The sequence below is a fragment of the Apodemus sylvaticus genome, chromosome 14 (assembly GCF_947179515.1).
Source record: "Apodemus sylvaticus chromosome 14, mApoSyl1.1, whole genome shotgun sequence".
Taxonomy (NCBI): Eukaryota; Metazoa; Chordata; class Mammalia; order Rodentia; family Muridae; genus Apodemus; species Apodemus sylvaticus.
The window spans coordinates 36,377,744-36,394,309 of record NC_067485.1 but is presented as its reverse complement, the minus strand read 5'-3'; the positions used below and the strand labels follow the sequence as shown (position 1 = coordinate 36,394,309).

Sequence of the window (16,566 nt, the reverse complement as noted above, 5' to 3'; positions counted from 1 at the left end):
GGGGTGAGTAGACAGACATTTGTTCATATTTCTCTAGAAAAAGACTCTCCTATGACCAACTGCCAGGAAACTTCTGCTGTCAGTTGACTTACCCAAGCTCCATCAGTGCCTCCTTAATTGAGTGTCAGGTCTCTAGATTCCTAGTTAACATCTCATCCAAAAAAATTATGCTATCTTTTTAATCTTCAAAGGCATAAGTTCAAAGGAGAAAGTAGTAACTACTGGTAGATATGAAAAGGAAATTAAGATACTAGTTGTCAATCTCAAGTTTTGAGGATAGGGAAGTTTTTAAATAGCGAAGGTTAGAAGGTCAGGTAGTCTAAACTATGGGTCACATAGAATAAAGATTAAAGTAGAAAACTGGGGAAATGTGTAAAGGCACGGAAGGTAAGAGAAAATGAAGCAAAAGGAAGCCTTTGAAGGTTGAGAGTCAGCAATGGTCTTTCCTAGCATTAGACCTGGCATGCTACAATACCAACTGGCTAGGCAAGAGAGCTTACTGGTGGAACAGTAGTATTACTGTTATGTGGGTAACCTACTGATTTCTGATTGGCTCTGAGGCTTACTCCATACAAGGAAGTTAAGGCCCATGAATGGAGAGACACTAAGGTGAGTCTACTACTTTTGTGTTTCTAAATTAACATGACAAACTGCCTCATAAATATTTATGTTTGTACAGCACAGACTAGTTATGTTCTCAGCCTTGATCAAAGTAGCTTCTCTTTGCAGCAAATTGCTGTTAATTCAGATATTGTGGCTGGCTTACAGATTGAAAACAAGTGTTTTTGAATGTTCAGTCTTAAATGGGGACACCCATAAAACTCCCTTCTAGCCTCAGAGAGCATTATGGAAGACAGGTTCAAAATAACACAAGGGCAGACAGTGGAGAGGAGGGCCGAGACATATGGATTTGTGGAACGCTGTGGTTGCCTGGATAGGGCTATCACCAGACTGAGCCCAAAAAACATTTAGTCATGGTTGTGGAAGGGAATAATAGGGCCCTGCCCTGTAGAACCAATGGGAGTCAAGGACTGTGAGGAAGAGGAATTTTTTGTCTTCAGGGATGTAGCTACTGGTGAGTTACTTGTGCTCCAGCAAATAGCTTCACACCCATGTCTACACAGTGGTCCTGATTAATCTCGGTGGGTCACAAAGCAAAACAAAACAAAGCAAACAAACTAGCAAAAGAAAAAGTCAGGGAGAATGGCAACTTGGGGGCAGGAGGAGGGCCTGTGGGGGGCAGAGATGACATTTGGGGAGGCACAAGGAGGTTGGGGCAGGAATGACAAGCGGGAGAGGCACAGGCATGACCACAACGCATTATGTACACATATGAAATTACGCATTATGTACACATATGAAATTGAGAAAATTACATTCATTTTAAAAGATAACATAGTCCTGTATGACTTTTGAAAAAGAGTTCTTATCTCAGCCAAGCAGAGCTAAGACACAACTCTGTAAATTTGGGCCTTAAAAAAAATAATCTAAAACCTACTTAGAGGCTTACAGATGCATTTGGAGGTTTAATAATGATCTTGTGTTTCATGATAATTATATTTTCCATTTTGCAAAGTACCTGGAATGATAACTCATCTCTATGCTTTTAGCTTTAAAGAAAGAGAAAATAATTTAGGAAATATACTGCTAAATGATTAACAAGCTTATCTATAGAGGGACGGTTAGCTCAATGGAAATGAGACAGTCAGGGAATAAAACCACAAACACCGAAACTCTTTCCTGCCTCACGTGCCTCAGTAGGCTAAATAAAAAATAGTCTGTTGTACAGAAGTTATTTTCTGTGTCTGTTATATAGAGCTTAAACGTCCCACAAAAGTTTCAGGGCCTTTGATTGTTGTAGATACAGCTTCAGAAAAAAATTTTATCCTATAAAATTTATCAAAACATTTATATATTTTATAATCATAGTAACAATGATACATGAAGGAACTGTTATATTAATAAAATATATAAAGTTTATAGATATAAAGTAAGTTTTTGACAAAAATGTTAAAGATCAAGTAAATGCTTTTTTTAGGAACTTTTTTTTTTGTACCGAAGGTTTTTGTAGTGAAAAATAGATTATTCCAAGATAGAAAGATGAAAGAGGACAAAACTTATGGTTGGGAGTGCCAAACTTACAGAAAGAAGACATGGTAATAACTAAATTAGTTGTAACATAAAAGTCATTGAAATGTTAAGGTCACTGGGCAGTGGTAGCACACGTCTTTGATCTCAGCCCTTGGGAAGCAGAGGAATCAGATCTCAGAGTTCAAGGCTAGCGTGGTCTACATAGTGAGTTCCAGGCCAGGCCAGAGCTACACAGAGAAATCCTGTCTTGAAAAAAAAAAAACAAAAGAGAAAACAACAAACAAAAATGTTAAGGTCAAAATTAAATACCCAGAGCTGAAACAGAAGCTCAGATCTTCATTCACAACAATAAGGTTTTCCTATAGGCTGATCTGTTCTTAGGACTGTTTACCAAAATCTGCTGTAGAAAACAAGAACTTTGTTTCATCCTTTGGCTGAAGGAGTCATTTAAATCTGTCTCTCACCACTAAGTTTATGTTTTCTTGTTAGATAAAATATACATTTGCTGTGTGGCCTACCCGATAGGAAAAAAATCCATTAAAATGCATTTGTATTTGGGGCATTCCTGGTGAAGTCCACAATGACAGAAGATTTTTCTTGATGGAACAATTCAAATCCACTAATAAAATTTGGGTTGTTAGACAACACTAATAACTTTGCAAAATTAGCCAAGACTGAACTGCTGAACACAGAGCTTCTTTGAGGAGTGAGCGCTACACTTATCTTAGGGATAAGGTTACATATTTATAATACACTTAGGAACTGCATTCATGTAGAACAATGACAGTAGTAGGTTCTCCTCTTGGGTCTGTGATGTCTCCAGACCCCAGTAGTTGGCTAGGTACAGTATTAGGCGTGCATTTCCTCCTATTGCGTGGGCCCTAACTTGAATTAGGCAGCCGTTAGTTACCCCAAGATAAAACAGTGTATCCCCACTCTTACACCCCTGGGGATATCTGGTCAGTCCAGCCATTGGGGTTCAAAGGCTTTAGTTTTCTCCTTGGCAGCCTGCCTAGCACCTTCTGATATTATGAGAGCAAGTCCTTAGACTCACAGGTCAGTTCCAACTCCTGTGTCCAAAGTGTGTGGTGTATTCAGAAACATAGTCTTACCTTTGAGTTCTGGAGGACAACTAAGAACATTGCTAACAGCCCATAGTGTTTTGGAAAACTCCGGCCAACAACTTGAAAGATTTATCATGGTTAACACTAGAGTTATGGCAAGACAATGAATATGGCTCTTGTGAAAATCATTATCACCTCATGTGGCACAATGTACACACACACACATACACACACAAACACGCACACACACACACACAAGCACACATATTTTAAAGTACATAAAATATGTTGCTTCACAGTCTTTTCAAACATTCTTGCTGTTATCTCTCTCTCTCTCTCTCTCTCTCTCTCTCTCTCTCTCTCTCTCTCTCTCTCTCTCTCTCTCTCTCCTCTCCTCATATATTACCCCTTCTTCTTACACTCCAGGGTAGGTCTCCTTCATTTTCTCCATTTTGTAACACAGGTCTCCTCCTACCCCTTCTCTACCCTCTACCCATGACCTCCTTCTATTTTTCTGTTTTTTGTTTTTTTTTGTTTTGTTTTTTGTTTTGTTTTTTGTTTTTTGTTTTTTGTTTTTTTTTTAGGATACTTCAGGTTACACCTGCATCACCTTACTCAGTGTAAGACTTTCTAGTTCCAACCATTTGCCTACAAATCTCATGATTTTATTTTGCATTTTTAGTGTTCTCGTCTGTCTATGAGCCACATTTCCATCATCTATTCATTAGTTGAAGGACGTTTAGCTTGTTTCCATTTCCTAGCGGTAATGAATAGAGTGGCTAAGGACATGGGTGAGCAAGTGCAGTGGAGTAGATGTCGGTCCCTTGGGACCATGACAGGAGGATGTGGCTGGGTCGTCTGGCAGATGGACTTTAGTTTTGAGAATTTTCCACACTGATATTCATATTGGCTGCATCAGTTCGCAGTCTGACTGAAAGCGAATGAAGGTTCCCCTTCTCCTGTGTCCTCAATAACATTTGCTACCAGCTGTTTTCTTCACTATTCTAACTGGGATAAGGTGGGATCTTAGCCTAGTTTAATTTTCATTTCTCTGATGGCTAAGGATATTGAACATTTTATAATATATTTCTTAGCCATTGTTACCTCTTCTTTAGAGGACTCTGTTCAGATTCAGAGGCCATTTTTAAATTGTGCTTTCTTGGCTCTTTTTTTTGAGTTATTTATATATTTTTGGAAATTGATCCTGTAATTTAATAATTTATATATATATATTATATGTTAATACTATATGTTATATCATATATCATGTGTCAAATGTAATAGATTATATATAGTATATGTCAAATGTCATATGGTATATATTATATGTAATTTATACATGTTATATATTATATATAATTTATATGTACATCATATATTATATATAATAAAATAATTTATTTATTTTGGAAATTAATGTATAGCTGGAAAAATTCTCTCCTACTGTGTGAGCTTCCACCTCACTCAGTTGGCTGTTTCTGTTTCTCTCCCTGTACAGAAGACCTTTAGTTTCTATGGGGTCTCATTTGTCGGTTGTTGGCCTTAAACCTGGAGGGATCAGAATTCAGGAAGCCTTTCCTGAGCTTGTCTCCTGTAGGGCACTGCTTCTGCTCTCTTCTAGCAGAGTCGTTGTTCCAGGTTTCATAACAGAAGACCACCTGCACTTTGAAAAGCTGAGTTTGTATCTTTGCAGTGATTCTACTTACATGTCTGTGACTTTTCACAACATCTGAATTCATTGAATAAGAATAAATTCACAAGGAATTATTGACTTGGTTAGCATCAATTTGCTAAGTAGTCTCTGACAACATGACAAGGCAAATGCAGAAGCACAGACTCTTTTATTCCAATCCCACCTGTAAACATTAACTTTCAGATTATGCACTGTACATCACACAGGATACACACACACACACACACACACACATCTATGTAGTTTACAGATTGTCTACATAGAGTTGAAGAGTATCTAACAGGGGTCAGGGAATTGCAAAGATGCTTGAGAAGCAGGCAGGGTAGCTAAAAGCCTGCCCCCAGGGCCTCTATAGTAATAAGATAACCACTGCTGGAGGTCTGCTGCTAAGACTCAATGTTCGAGCTGAGCCAAACAGGAGGCTTTAGGTGCCAAGTGCAGGACTCGGTACAGGAGTCAGTTCCACAACAAGTAGAGACAGACAAGTGGGCAGATGTATCACTTCAAACAGAACAGCCCCATCACAGCAGTACTGAGCTAAGATGAAGCCTCAGGAGGGCTGGGCATTACCTGTTGCACACAGGGTGGTAAAATAAGGTCTTCTTACCTCTGAAACCTTAGGGCTTCTCCTACTCATGGGGCTCAAGTAAGCGAGCAGCACCCTTTCCCAGTCTTTCAGTCATTCCTGGTTTCCCTGGTTTGGTATCAACATCTGCGTGTGTGGCTGTAGCCCCCATTTACTTTGATATTTTTAATAGTGGGGGTGGGGGGGCGTCCTTTCTGCTTTAAGGAATACGTTGTTAATCTGTCGGTGCCTTGTGGCTAGGGCCAGGCAGATGGTGTTTATGTGCTCATCAAGGTGTGAATTGTGCTTCTGCATTTTCACTTTAAATGGAGTTAATGCTGCTTGTAAAATACAATCTCTGCAGTTTGAAAGCCATTGTTTCGTGCAATGTGGAGTAACTCGGAGCAAGGTGCATCCTGATCTCAATATCTTTGTTTTTCCATTGGATTGGAATTGCTAGTGAGGATTTGCATCTCCATTCATAGAAGCTGTTAGTCTGAAGTGGGCTTGTACACTGTTGCCCGAGTTTGGTGTTAGAGCACTTCTTGCCTTGTGATGCAGTGGGGAAAGTATTTTCCTTTCTTTTCCTTTCCTTTCCTTTCCTTTCCTTTCCTTTCCTTTCCTTTCCTTTCCTTTTTATTTTAAATTTAGAATTGAATTCACTTTGTTCTCAAAAATTTTGTGCTATTTTGTTTTAGCAGTCTGCATTTTTAAATAAATGCAGCTCAAGCCATGTGTAAACTAGGAGGAACTGATAATCTTTTCTTTTACAACTCTGAAATTAATCCATGCCATCTGTAATCCACAGCACAGGCATCAAGTTTTGAGTTAGCCACAGCAAGACAAGGGAGTTCCCTAATTCATCCTTAAAACTTTTCCAAGATTTTTTTTTTTTTTTACTTCTTTCAAAGTGGAGCATTTATCTTGGAGTCAGTTCATGTGGCCTTACGCCCACCTCCCTCCATCTTCAACACTTCAGGCTGAGATGAGGAATTCAGGACCAGCTGAGCATGGATCTGGAAGGCGACACTGACACCGGGTGACAGGCAGCAGGGAAGGCTTCCTCAGAAACTGGAGAGGGAGAGGGTTGGACAGAGGGTCTCAGGGCGGGGCGGGGCGGGGAGGAGTGAAAAGCGGAGCTTCGGGGTTGGAACCTGCGGAGCAGCGACGCCCCCTAGGCTATAAATATGAAAGTGCCTCCCTGCTGATCGCCAGGCAGTTGGGAGGGACTGGATGATGCTGTCTGGCCGGAGAGGACTCGGAGCTTGAGTCCTGATCCACGGGTCGCCAGGGTGGCCGAGGCCGGTACCAGCGCTGCGGTTCTCCCTGCTCTCCCAGTTCTGCCGCTTTCCCGGGTGAGTCCCAGCCCAGGCGTCCCGCCAGCGTGGTGATCAGGGGCGGGAGGGGTCTGTTCCTTGTCACCACATCTGAATCCAGAGTACTGGGCACGGAGGACCCGAGGGACCCAGGGGAGCGAGCTAACTCCAGGCCAGCGGAATAAGCCTGGAGCGGGCTGCCCTTCTCCGGATCAGGTGGGAGGAAAGTGCGCTCGTTTGCAGTGTGGTCCAAACGAGTCATAGTGTTTTGATCAAACTCTTTCGAGTACAGGCTAGAAATCTACAGAAACGGGAGGCAGTAAAGCCAGTTTTCCTCCATGCTTTTAAATAACTGTTGTACTTTAACTATGACCTGAATTTAACCGTGGCCCGATGACCGCGACGCCAACCATTTGAAGTTGTGCTACTTTCAGTTAAGTTAAGATTGTCCCCAGCCTCACCTCTTTGTTTGCCAATGACCCGCACTGCCTTCTCCTTCCTCTCCCTGCAGGTTGGGTTCTACCTGTGAATCATTGGCATCACATAGTAGGCAGGTGGGCCAGACTCCATCACCACAGGTATTCCCAGCCACTCTGTGATTCCTCAGTCAGACATGGGGAGAAGCTGGTGGCTGCCCCTCAGCAGGCCATCTTGGCCTGTAGTCTCCACAGGATGTCAGTGGTCCCGGTTCAGTACTGAACCGAGCGCAGGATTCTCCACTCTTCTACCTGATTTCCCATTCCAACGTTTAGCCCAGTGTCTCTGCAACCTCAGACTGCTGTGGTCTCCAGGAAATTTAAGACAACCCTAAGCAAGGTTTCACTTGCCCCCTCCCCGTCTTTGGTCAAGCATAGGAGAATAGACTACAGGTGTCCTTGTTTGTCTGCCCAGGTCCTTCTTAAGCGTAAAGACCCACCATCAACTCTGGGGAGGTGTCTTTTTCAGGAAAGTTTGGACACTCTATGTGCCCTGGGGTCTCATTTGGAAGTTGGCCACATTAATTTCCTGTGTCATTCCAGGAAGAGAGCAAGAGAGCGAGAGAGCGAGAGCGAGCGAGCGAGCAAGAGAGAGAAAGAGAGAGAGAGAGAGAGAGAGAGAGAGAGAGAGAGAATGAGAGAGCGAGAAAGAGAGAAGCCTCACAGCCTGCTCTCTTCAGTCAGTAATTATTGTATTGTTTCCCTTTTCAAGATACTTCATTCCTAAAATGATTTTCTTGATAGCTACCCTGTTTATTGCCCCTAGCACAAGCCTTAACCCATTTTACAAATATAAGGACCCCAAGAAGCTTGTTTTAGTGTTCCGTCTCCTTGGTTTAACCACAAACAACACTAGCTATCCTGTTTGCCTGTCTCTCAAGGTTCTTTGGAGCCATTAAGGCCCCACTTGGCCAGTCACTTCTCTATCCACAGGGTCAATTGCCTGGTAATGCCCAGGAACCCTCCTTGGTCTTACCCTGAATTAGCTGCATGATATTAAGAGTATTTTTATTTCTTTAACAATTCCAGTCTCTGGTTACTGCCCAGAAGGCCTCTTACAGTCATTTAAAACCCTCGATACCTTTTGCTTCTTGGTTATTGCTGACAAAATGAAAATCTAAACTGGTTACCTTATTGTGTCATGATAGGAGTCTTCAAAACTGTTGTCATCTCTGGTCAAAGGTTTCTTAGTGAGAATTCCACGGGACCATCCTCAAATCACAGGAGATGATTCCTAGATTGTGTAATATAGACTGCTTGAGATTTTGGGAGGGGCCTCGAGTTGCAAGGTGTTAAAATTTACTGGCTTTTCTGAGCCTTCTTCTCTTCCTGGATTCCTTGTTTTTGGTTTGCCCATGTTTTTGTTGTTGATGTTGGTTTATTTCCCCTTCACAAGGTTTTCATTTCTAGTTCTGCTCTTCTTTGGTACTCACCGAACATTTAACTAACTAATCAACTAACTAACTAACCAACTAACTAATTAAATCAGCCTCCACCACCATAGAAGAGTGGGTTTCTCTTACTTGAAGACCTGTTATCTGGAGGCTTACAAAATGTTTGCCAATCACAGTGTCTGAGGCAGGCTGAGCTTCAGTCGTCTTGTCTTACTCTGGTCACTGTAAGAAGGACACATCGCACTGTTCAGCTTTCTTCATTTTCTTTGTCTCCTCTCTAGTTTGGGGGAAGAATTGTCCCCGTTACTCTAGAGCATATTTTTGCTGCCTTTGACTGCTGCTACTTATGACTGTGCGGATCCTGTGTTACTAATTAACCATGACAAGTAATTTTGCTTGTGCCAAGGAAAGAAAAGTTTAATGTTATACTTATTCCAATGCAGAGTAAGTACTTCGCCACCCAGGACTTTGAAGCATAGTTCGAAACATAGATGTGTGGTTTCTCTGTGCGCTCATGATGCCCCTTCCAAGCAGATAGTTGAGAGCTGCTATATTTTGCTTTCAAATCCGTTCTAGGGACAGAGATCAAATTCCTGTCCCATTTGCACATCTTGGCTTCCCAGCACAGGCTGTTGTCCTTGGGCCTTTTGTTTATCCCTATACCTGGTCCTTTCCCTGAATTTTAGGTTCTAAAAAGCAACTTCTTATTGACTTGATAGCTACAGTTACTTTTAACCAGAATTACCTAAGTGGCAGGAGGTAATATGCAAATGATTTGGCAAGTGACTACTATTAAACCATTAAAGACTCTAAAATATAGCGTTTCCCTTCCAGAAAAGGAATCCAAAGTGGTATAAATATGTTTCATTAGAGTTATTACTTTAACAGCCAATCTGACAAATGGGCAAACAAAACAAAGTCTATATTTAGACCATTCATAGAAATGACAAATGGACATTGCTGTGTTACCATGAAATATTTGCTGATTTTTAATTTCATAGTAGATATTCAGAAAAGAAAAATTCCTTTGCATATAAAAAATGAAAGTGTTTCAATTTTCTTTTTATAACAAAGAGTTTGCCTTATGGCTTGAAGGCTGTATAATTGCTTTGTTCTCTTTATTCTTATAGGTCAATTTAGAAGCACTTACTTTAATTTTTGCTTTTTCTCCTGGCATATCAATAGGTGCTTCCTCTAAAGGTCTTAAGTAGAAGCGAGTGTCTAGAACCTGCTAGCTGCTGTTATAACTCCCATACCCAAGAACGTTTTTGAGGGTTTTGAAGCTCTTATGTTCTGTTACATTTATAAGTTTGGCAAACAGATGAGCAGTGAGACCTCACTGCTTCCAAGACAGCGTGTCGTTCCTAAGTCTGGATGTGTTCCAAATTTTAAATCACACGATTAAAAATCAGTTTAGATCAACTGATTTTTTACTCATTTTGTATCAACACCTTGATATTCACCAAGAGATAAAAGTCTTACTTTAGGTCAATGAATCTAACTCTTTGTCTCAGTTAACTGCAGGCCAAGAATATCGAAAACACACGCATACGTGCTTGTGTATAAAGAGGCTCTCTGCTCGCTGATGAACTCTCTGAGTTGCTTAGTTAGTCACTCATTTTGTATGAATTAAAGCTCATACTCTGCTTTGAAAAGTGAAGACTTGTCTGTGAAATTGCTTTCAGCAGCAGCAGGTCCTGGCCAAGGTAATTATATGGAGCAGAGTGACATCCAGTCCTTGAGGACACATCAAAGCACAAAATCGGTCTTTGCCTTGCAGAGTTGTTGATCAGGCTACGTGCATATTGATAAAGAGAAGATTAAAAAGCACTCTGTCTCCTGTTCTAGTGATCAGATGAGATAGGTGTCTTGTGTGGCTGAATTGTTTGGTTCTCCTATAACGGCCGCTCCTTCTGTTTCTCCCGAGAACTCTGTTAATATTATGGACCATGCCCGTGCACCTTCATAGCTTCTTACAAAGCACTGAGCAAATTCTTCATGCTAGAGGAAAAGCGTGACAGTAGAACTACCTTTCGAATGGGATGTGTTTTATCCCACTGTATACATACACACACACACACACACACACACACACACACACACACACACACACTTCCTTAATGTCATTCTCAATCTAAATTGGCTAGGAAAAAGTAAAGAAAATGAAAAGATTAATCAAAGACAATGAAAGACTGAAGGCTCAAATCAGTGGTTTTTAATGTGTCGAGGCAAGTCAAGCTTCTGTTTTCTGTTCAGGCTTGCCACATTTCAAATTAGAAGCAACTATCTAGTCACTTCAGGTACTATCATAGTCCACAGCCCAGCCTCCTGGGAATCATCTGAGAATTTATGGAAATGTAAAGTCTCAGACTTGTTGAATAAGAATCTGTATTTTTACAAGACTCCCGGGTGATTCAAGCATGTTAAAGACAGAAAAGCACTGTGGTACCCATGCCTCACTTAAAATGGTTACCTTAGATGTTATTTTCTTGGCCTTTATATAAGATGATGTTTTAAAATTGGGCAGTGGTGGTGCACACAGGCAGAGGCAGAGGCAGAGGCAGAGGCAGAGGCAGAGGCAGAGGTCAGTGGATCTCTGAGTTCTACAAATCCAGTTCCAGAACAGCCAAGGCAATGCAGAGAACTCCCCTTTTCTCTCAAAATAAAGTAGCGTTTTAATAAAGCTAAAATGTATTCATCAGACACCACATGCCGCATAGTGCTCATCCTGTGTCTTCTAGTTAACCTTCATAAATCTCTTGTGATTTGGTCTCTATCTTCATGTTACCAGTTGGATACTAAGAAGTAGTAGAGATGAAGAGATGACCCAAATAAGGTCATGCAAGGTTTAAACATGTTAATCCGCAGCCCAAAGTCATGTTCTTTGCCACATTGTCTGCCCTACATTAGGCAACCTACTTTTTGATGAAAGCTAAGAATTTATTTAAAGTTATAATTTGAAATCAGGACCTATTTCTCTAAAGGAAGAAGACCATTAAGATTGTTTCATTCATAATATTTGATATGAAGAACACTAATAAGAAATCTAGAAGTTTAGTTGTTGGAGGAACTACTAAAACTATATCAGTATACCATTTAGTGTGCATGTGAGCAGAGGAGCCTGGGTAGTACTGGTATCTCAGTCGAGCTTTCTAAAAAGGTTGCTGCACAGTGTATAGTATAGTTTATAGTTGAAACTGCTTGGGAAACTGAGGCAGGAGACTCCATTGAATCAGGAGTTCAAGGGCAACCTGAAAGAAAAACAAAGATGGTTTATAAGAGGTTTAAAAAAAAAGGTGATGGGCTTTAAAATTGGGGTGTGGGGTGTTTGGGAGTGTAAGTTGGTTGGTAGAGTCTTTGCCTAGCATGTTTGCTTCTTCACCAGGACAACATGAACTGGTTCACGTATAGATGCCAACTCAAATCACATCTTACTGTCAGTATAAGCGCTTACTTACCTAATGCTGGTTTACAAACACTATAGTGGATTCTAGATATAAAGAGGTCAGGTTTCAAGCAAGTGGGTATTTCTTTTAAGCCAGCAAATCTGCAAATGTTCTTGGTTTCTGAAGGATTCCTCTCAATGTATGCAGGTTTCTGGCAGTGGTTAGATAGACCTAGCCAAATACTTTTTGTTTTAACAGAGCATCATCAATGTTGGCTAAAAGACTGAGCTGAGCCTATATTCTCTGGAAACACGTCTGAGAATCATGTCCCACTATCAGGACAGTAGTCACAATTTTCTCAGTGATGAATTTCACCTGCTGCTTGGGTCTAGGACTGAAACCAGCAGGCATCTTTAACAAAACAGAATTTAACACTTATAGGAAAGCTTGGGGCAAAATTTAACTCAGACACAAGCCATGCAGTGGGGTGAGAGAGGAAGCAGCACACAGAATACATGAGACACTAACAGGCACTCAGTGCTAACAGGCGACAGAGTGTCAGTGACCACCGTCACTGGCTTTACAAAGCCTGGCTGGTGAGTGAGACAACTAACTTTTCTCTTTCTTCCAAGCATATTAAAACATCTCATTGTACACCTTCCAATGAGTGTCACATGTTTACAATTTTATCATCGAAATTTTCTCTACTCTTTGACCCACATTTTTCCATGCATTTCAACTCAATTCCATTCATGATCCTAATTCCATGTATAATTCTTCTTGAATGAAAGTGTTCCATTAAGCTGGGTTTAATAACTGTCTTTCCATTCAGATGATGTCACACGTTGTACCATGAATAACACACTCTTCTTTGGTGCTTTCCAGCCATTCTATGTCCACCGCTAGCTGCAGCCATTTTCTCTGCAATGGAAGGGAGTGTGAAGTCTTTCCTACATATTGATTTCTTAAATACTTTCTGAAACTTGACCTGCTGAGAGAAGAGGTTTGCTAACAGGACCAAGATGCCACAAGTTTAAGCAATATGATAAAGAAGTATAAAGCCACAGTATATGTATCTTATTTTTTAATAACATTTCATGACAAATGCATTCATAAGCAATATATAAAACACAAATCACAAGTGCCACTCTGTATACGCCAGCTATATAGATTCTTGTCAAAATACTATTAAAGTTGGGCTTAGGTTCTTGGTATTCTAATGAAAGTAATTTAGTTTTATTATCGCTGACTTGTAAAGAAAATAATTTCTTTTTTTTATTCATGCCTGAAAATTTGTAACACAAACAGCAACAGCAACAGCAACAACAAAAAGCTGAAGAAAAAAGATACAACAGGTCTGAAAAGTTTTCAGTTAATTAATTCAAGATTTTTTCCACGTATGCATTCTAAGTTTTCTTCAGTGCATCTTGATTCCCACTTGGTGTTTGCTTTGGACTGTCAGTCAATAACTGACATAATTCACTGTGTTTCTCTCCTTAGCCTGCGACTGTTAACACGCGGAAGAATGGTACTGTGACACTGATGTTTTCCGGAATTCTCTCCCTAAAGTGTAGCCTTAGAAAGAGCCCACAGCTTTTACAGTATCCTAGTATTTCAAATGAAAATCTTCTTATGAAAACATCTTTTGATAATGAGGATGATGCCAAAAATCCTGCTATTAAGATATGATGGCCAAGATGATCTTCATATTGGGTTTTCCGTGTCACCGCCATGTAGTCCCTTTCAGTAACTCTGCAGCTTAAAATAACCTCTTTAGAATCTTCCAAACTCATGACAGATGTTACTAATGAACACAGCTATCTAAAAAATGACTAGATAATTAACAGCACAATAAATAAATCCCAGAGATAAACTGCAAACTTGTGAAAGCTGTGGCCGCACAGTACATGTAAAACATTAGCTTCTATAAATAGCATGTATTCTTTAATATGAGAGACTGAATTCCCCAACTGAAAAAAATAAGCAAAGGTAACTAATTGCTAAGTAAAATATGAGTAGAAAAACTCCTGAAAAGCATTAGAAGTTGAGAAACACAGTTTCATCCATAAATACAAAATGCCAATTCAAACAACACAAAAAGAAAGTTTTGCAAAATCCTAGACTTTTGGCATCAGACTTTTATTGTAAACTTTATAAATATCCACCACAACATTAGTAAGTATGAAATGAGTTTAGTTCAACAATTCTGTTTTGGACTTGTGCTATTGATGATGTTCATGTAAGAATAAAAATACCTATGTGTGAATGTGAGCGTCGGAACATTTTATTGCAGCCGAAAGGGAAGCTGGAAAACACAGAGATTTAAGGCCCCAAGAGCAGGCTGGCTAAATAAATTATCAACAAATAATGCTGCTTTAAGTGTGCGAACAGAGGACGTTCTGTTTAACTATAGTGCTAAATAAAATTAACAGAGTAAGGGCAGAGACGTAACATCTTTACAGAGAGAACAGGAGCCTACCCAGCTGTGTGCATGTGTATACCCTGAGTGCTGGGGGATAAACAAGAGAAGTAGCTATGGGCAGTAAACCAGAGACAGAATTAGAGAAAGATGTTCACATTATTAAGGAGCAGCACTTCTGTAACATACGTGTTTACTTATGAGAAAAAGAAAAACAGAAAAAAAGCATTCTATAAAGGAAATTTCAAAATATAGTATAGTAATACTTGTAGAGACCTCCTAATACAAACAGAATATTTAGCAAGGTTTAACAGCAGATTCGTAAGTAAAAACCCAATCTGTTGTAGTTTGCATCTAGCAGCATGACTTGAGAGTCGTTTCTCCAGTCCTGTCCGCCTTGCTTAGTATCTGTGAGATGCTGGAAAGAATGCTGACCTGGGTCTGAGGCAGTTTAACTCCATCTTAGAGAAAGTAGGTTGTCAGTGCGGGTCAGGAGACTTCATTTTCTCCTCACACGGTCTCAATGTGCAGGATTAGCAATTATTTAATTAAAAAATTAAAATCGGATCACTGTTGTGAATCCCTTTAATATTTCTTCTCTTCCAGACTTAACACATGAAAGATTTGTATAAAATGGCTGGCATCTTGTCTGGGTAAATCACAGCAACGCTCCAAGAAAGTCATCACCAGGTAAGGGTCTCATACCTATAGCATTATATCTGCCAGTCGTGTTCCCTGATAATCAATGGTGGGATAGGCAGGGAAGAATAAAATTCCAATTTTACTTTATTTTCTTGTATGACTTAGGTTTTCTACAACTTTGAGTGTAAACATTACCATAGTTACCACTGATAGAAAACTATGTGTCAGATCTGCAAACCTTTTTCAAAGAACCCTCTGGCCTTTGATGGTCTCTCTGTGCTGCATTCTTTCTGTGCAAGGGGTGAAGAGATTCACTAGGAAATAGCTGTGGTCTTATCAGCTACCACATGGGGATATGTATTCATTCACTGTCAGGGGCACCTAAAGACTAAAACCTTAAAATTAGACCTGCTCACTTTCAGAAAGTGTCTCCAAGTCTCCCCTTGCAAACCTCACCCCCGCACTAATGATAACGTGGGGTAATATTAGCTGGAGAGGGAGGCCCTGTAAGTCCTGAGATAAGCCTGAGAGAGACCTGGGGTCACCGAGTAGGACACTGATCCCTGGGAGAGTAGCACAGTGCTCCGAGACTGTTTGGGAGAGCCGGCTCTTCCATAGTGGAGCTTACTTACATTTTTCACTAGGCGAGTCAACTACTCGCCTAGAAGAGAACGATTTCACAGAGCAAGTCTGCAGCTTCTCCATTCTATTTAGACGGATTTAAAAGGCAGAGCGTGCCATCCGGAATGCGTGATTCCACTTTGCTGAAGCAGAAGCTAGCTGGGTGCTAGGTGGGTTCATAAGTGCTTCCACTGACTTGCTTTTTTTCTCACTGGCGTGCAGGAATCTGGAAGTTACCCCAGGGTAGTGGTGTGAGGAAACTCTCTAGGACTACCTTAACCTTAGAGATAGAAATAGTCACATTCTATAGAGTTGTCACTGTGTATCTTTGGAGTTTGGTTTTGGTTTGATGTGTGTGTGTGTGTGTGTGTGTATGTGTGTGTGTTCACACACTCATGCACGTGTTACTGGGGACTGAACCTAGGACCATATATGCAATGCACTCTTGGGTCACATCAGCAGATTCTTTTTCCTTTTAATCTTTATTTTGAGACCTAGCATTACCAAGTCACCTTTGCATTTCGATTCTCCTGTGATGGCTTCCCTCCAAGTACTGAGGCTTATAAGACCACAAGCCTCATATCCAGCTGACATGATGTATTTTAGAGTCTACATGCTGGTTTGTTTTTGTCCACTTGATTTAACCTAGACTTAAACCTGGGAAGAAGGGCTGTTAGTTGAGAAAACCTCTCCATAATGTTGGTCTATAGGCAAATCCGTAGGGTATTTTCTTATTTATTGATGTGGGAGGGCTCAGCCCACTGTGAGTGGTGCTGTCCCCGGAATGGTAGATCTGGGGTTTATAAGAAAGTAGGCTGAGCAGACACGAGGAGCCAGTCAGAAAGTGGCATCAGCTCCTGCTTTCAAGTTTCTGCCTTGAGTCCCTAGCTTGACTTCCC

The 16,566-nt window shown here is 40.6% G+C and overlaps 1 protein-coding gene across 1 annotated transcript in view; it reads left to right on the top strand.

Moving 5' to 3' along the window:
• Window positions 1-6,586: 6,586 nt before the first annotated feature.
• Window positions 6,587-16,566, top strand: part of LOC127664779 (type-1 angiotensin II receptor A) — a 41,073-nt gene continuing 31,093 nt past the window's right edge. The window contains exons 1-2 of the mRNA XM_052156947.1: window positions 6,587-6,768; window positions 15,011-15,094. The gene's annotated coding sequence lies outside the window, so the exon portion shown is untranslated. The remainder of the gene's footprint in view (window positions 6,769-15,010; window positions 15,095-16,566) is intronic.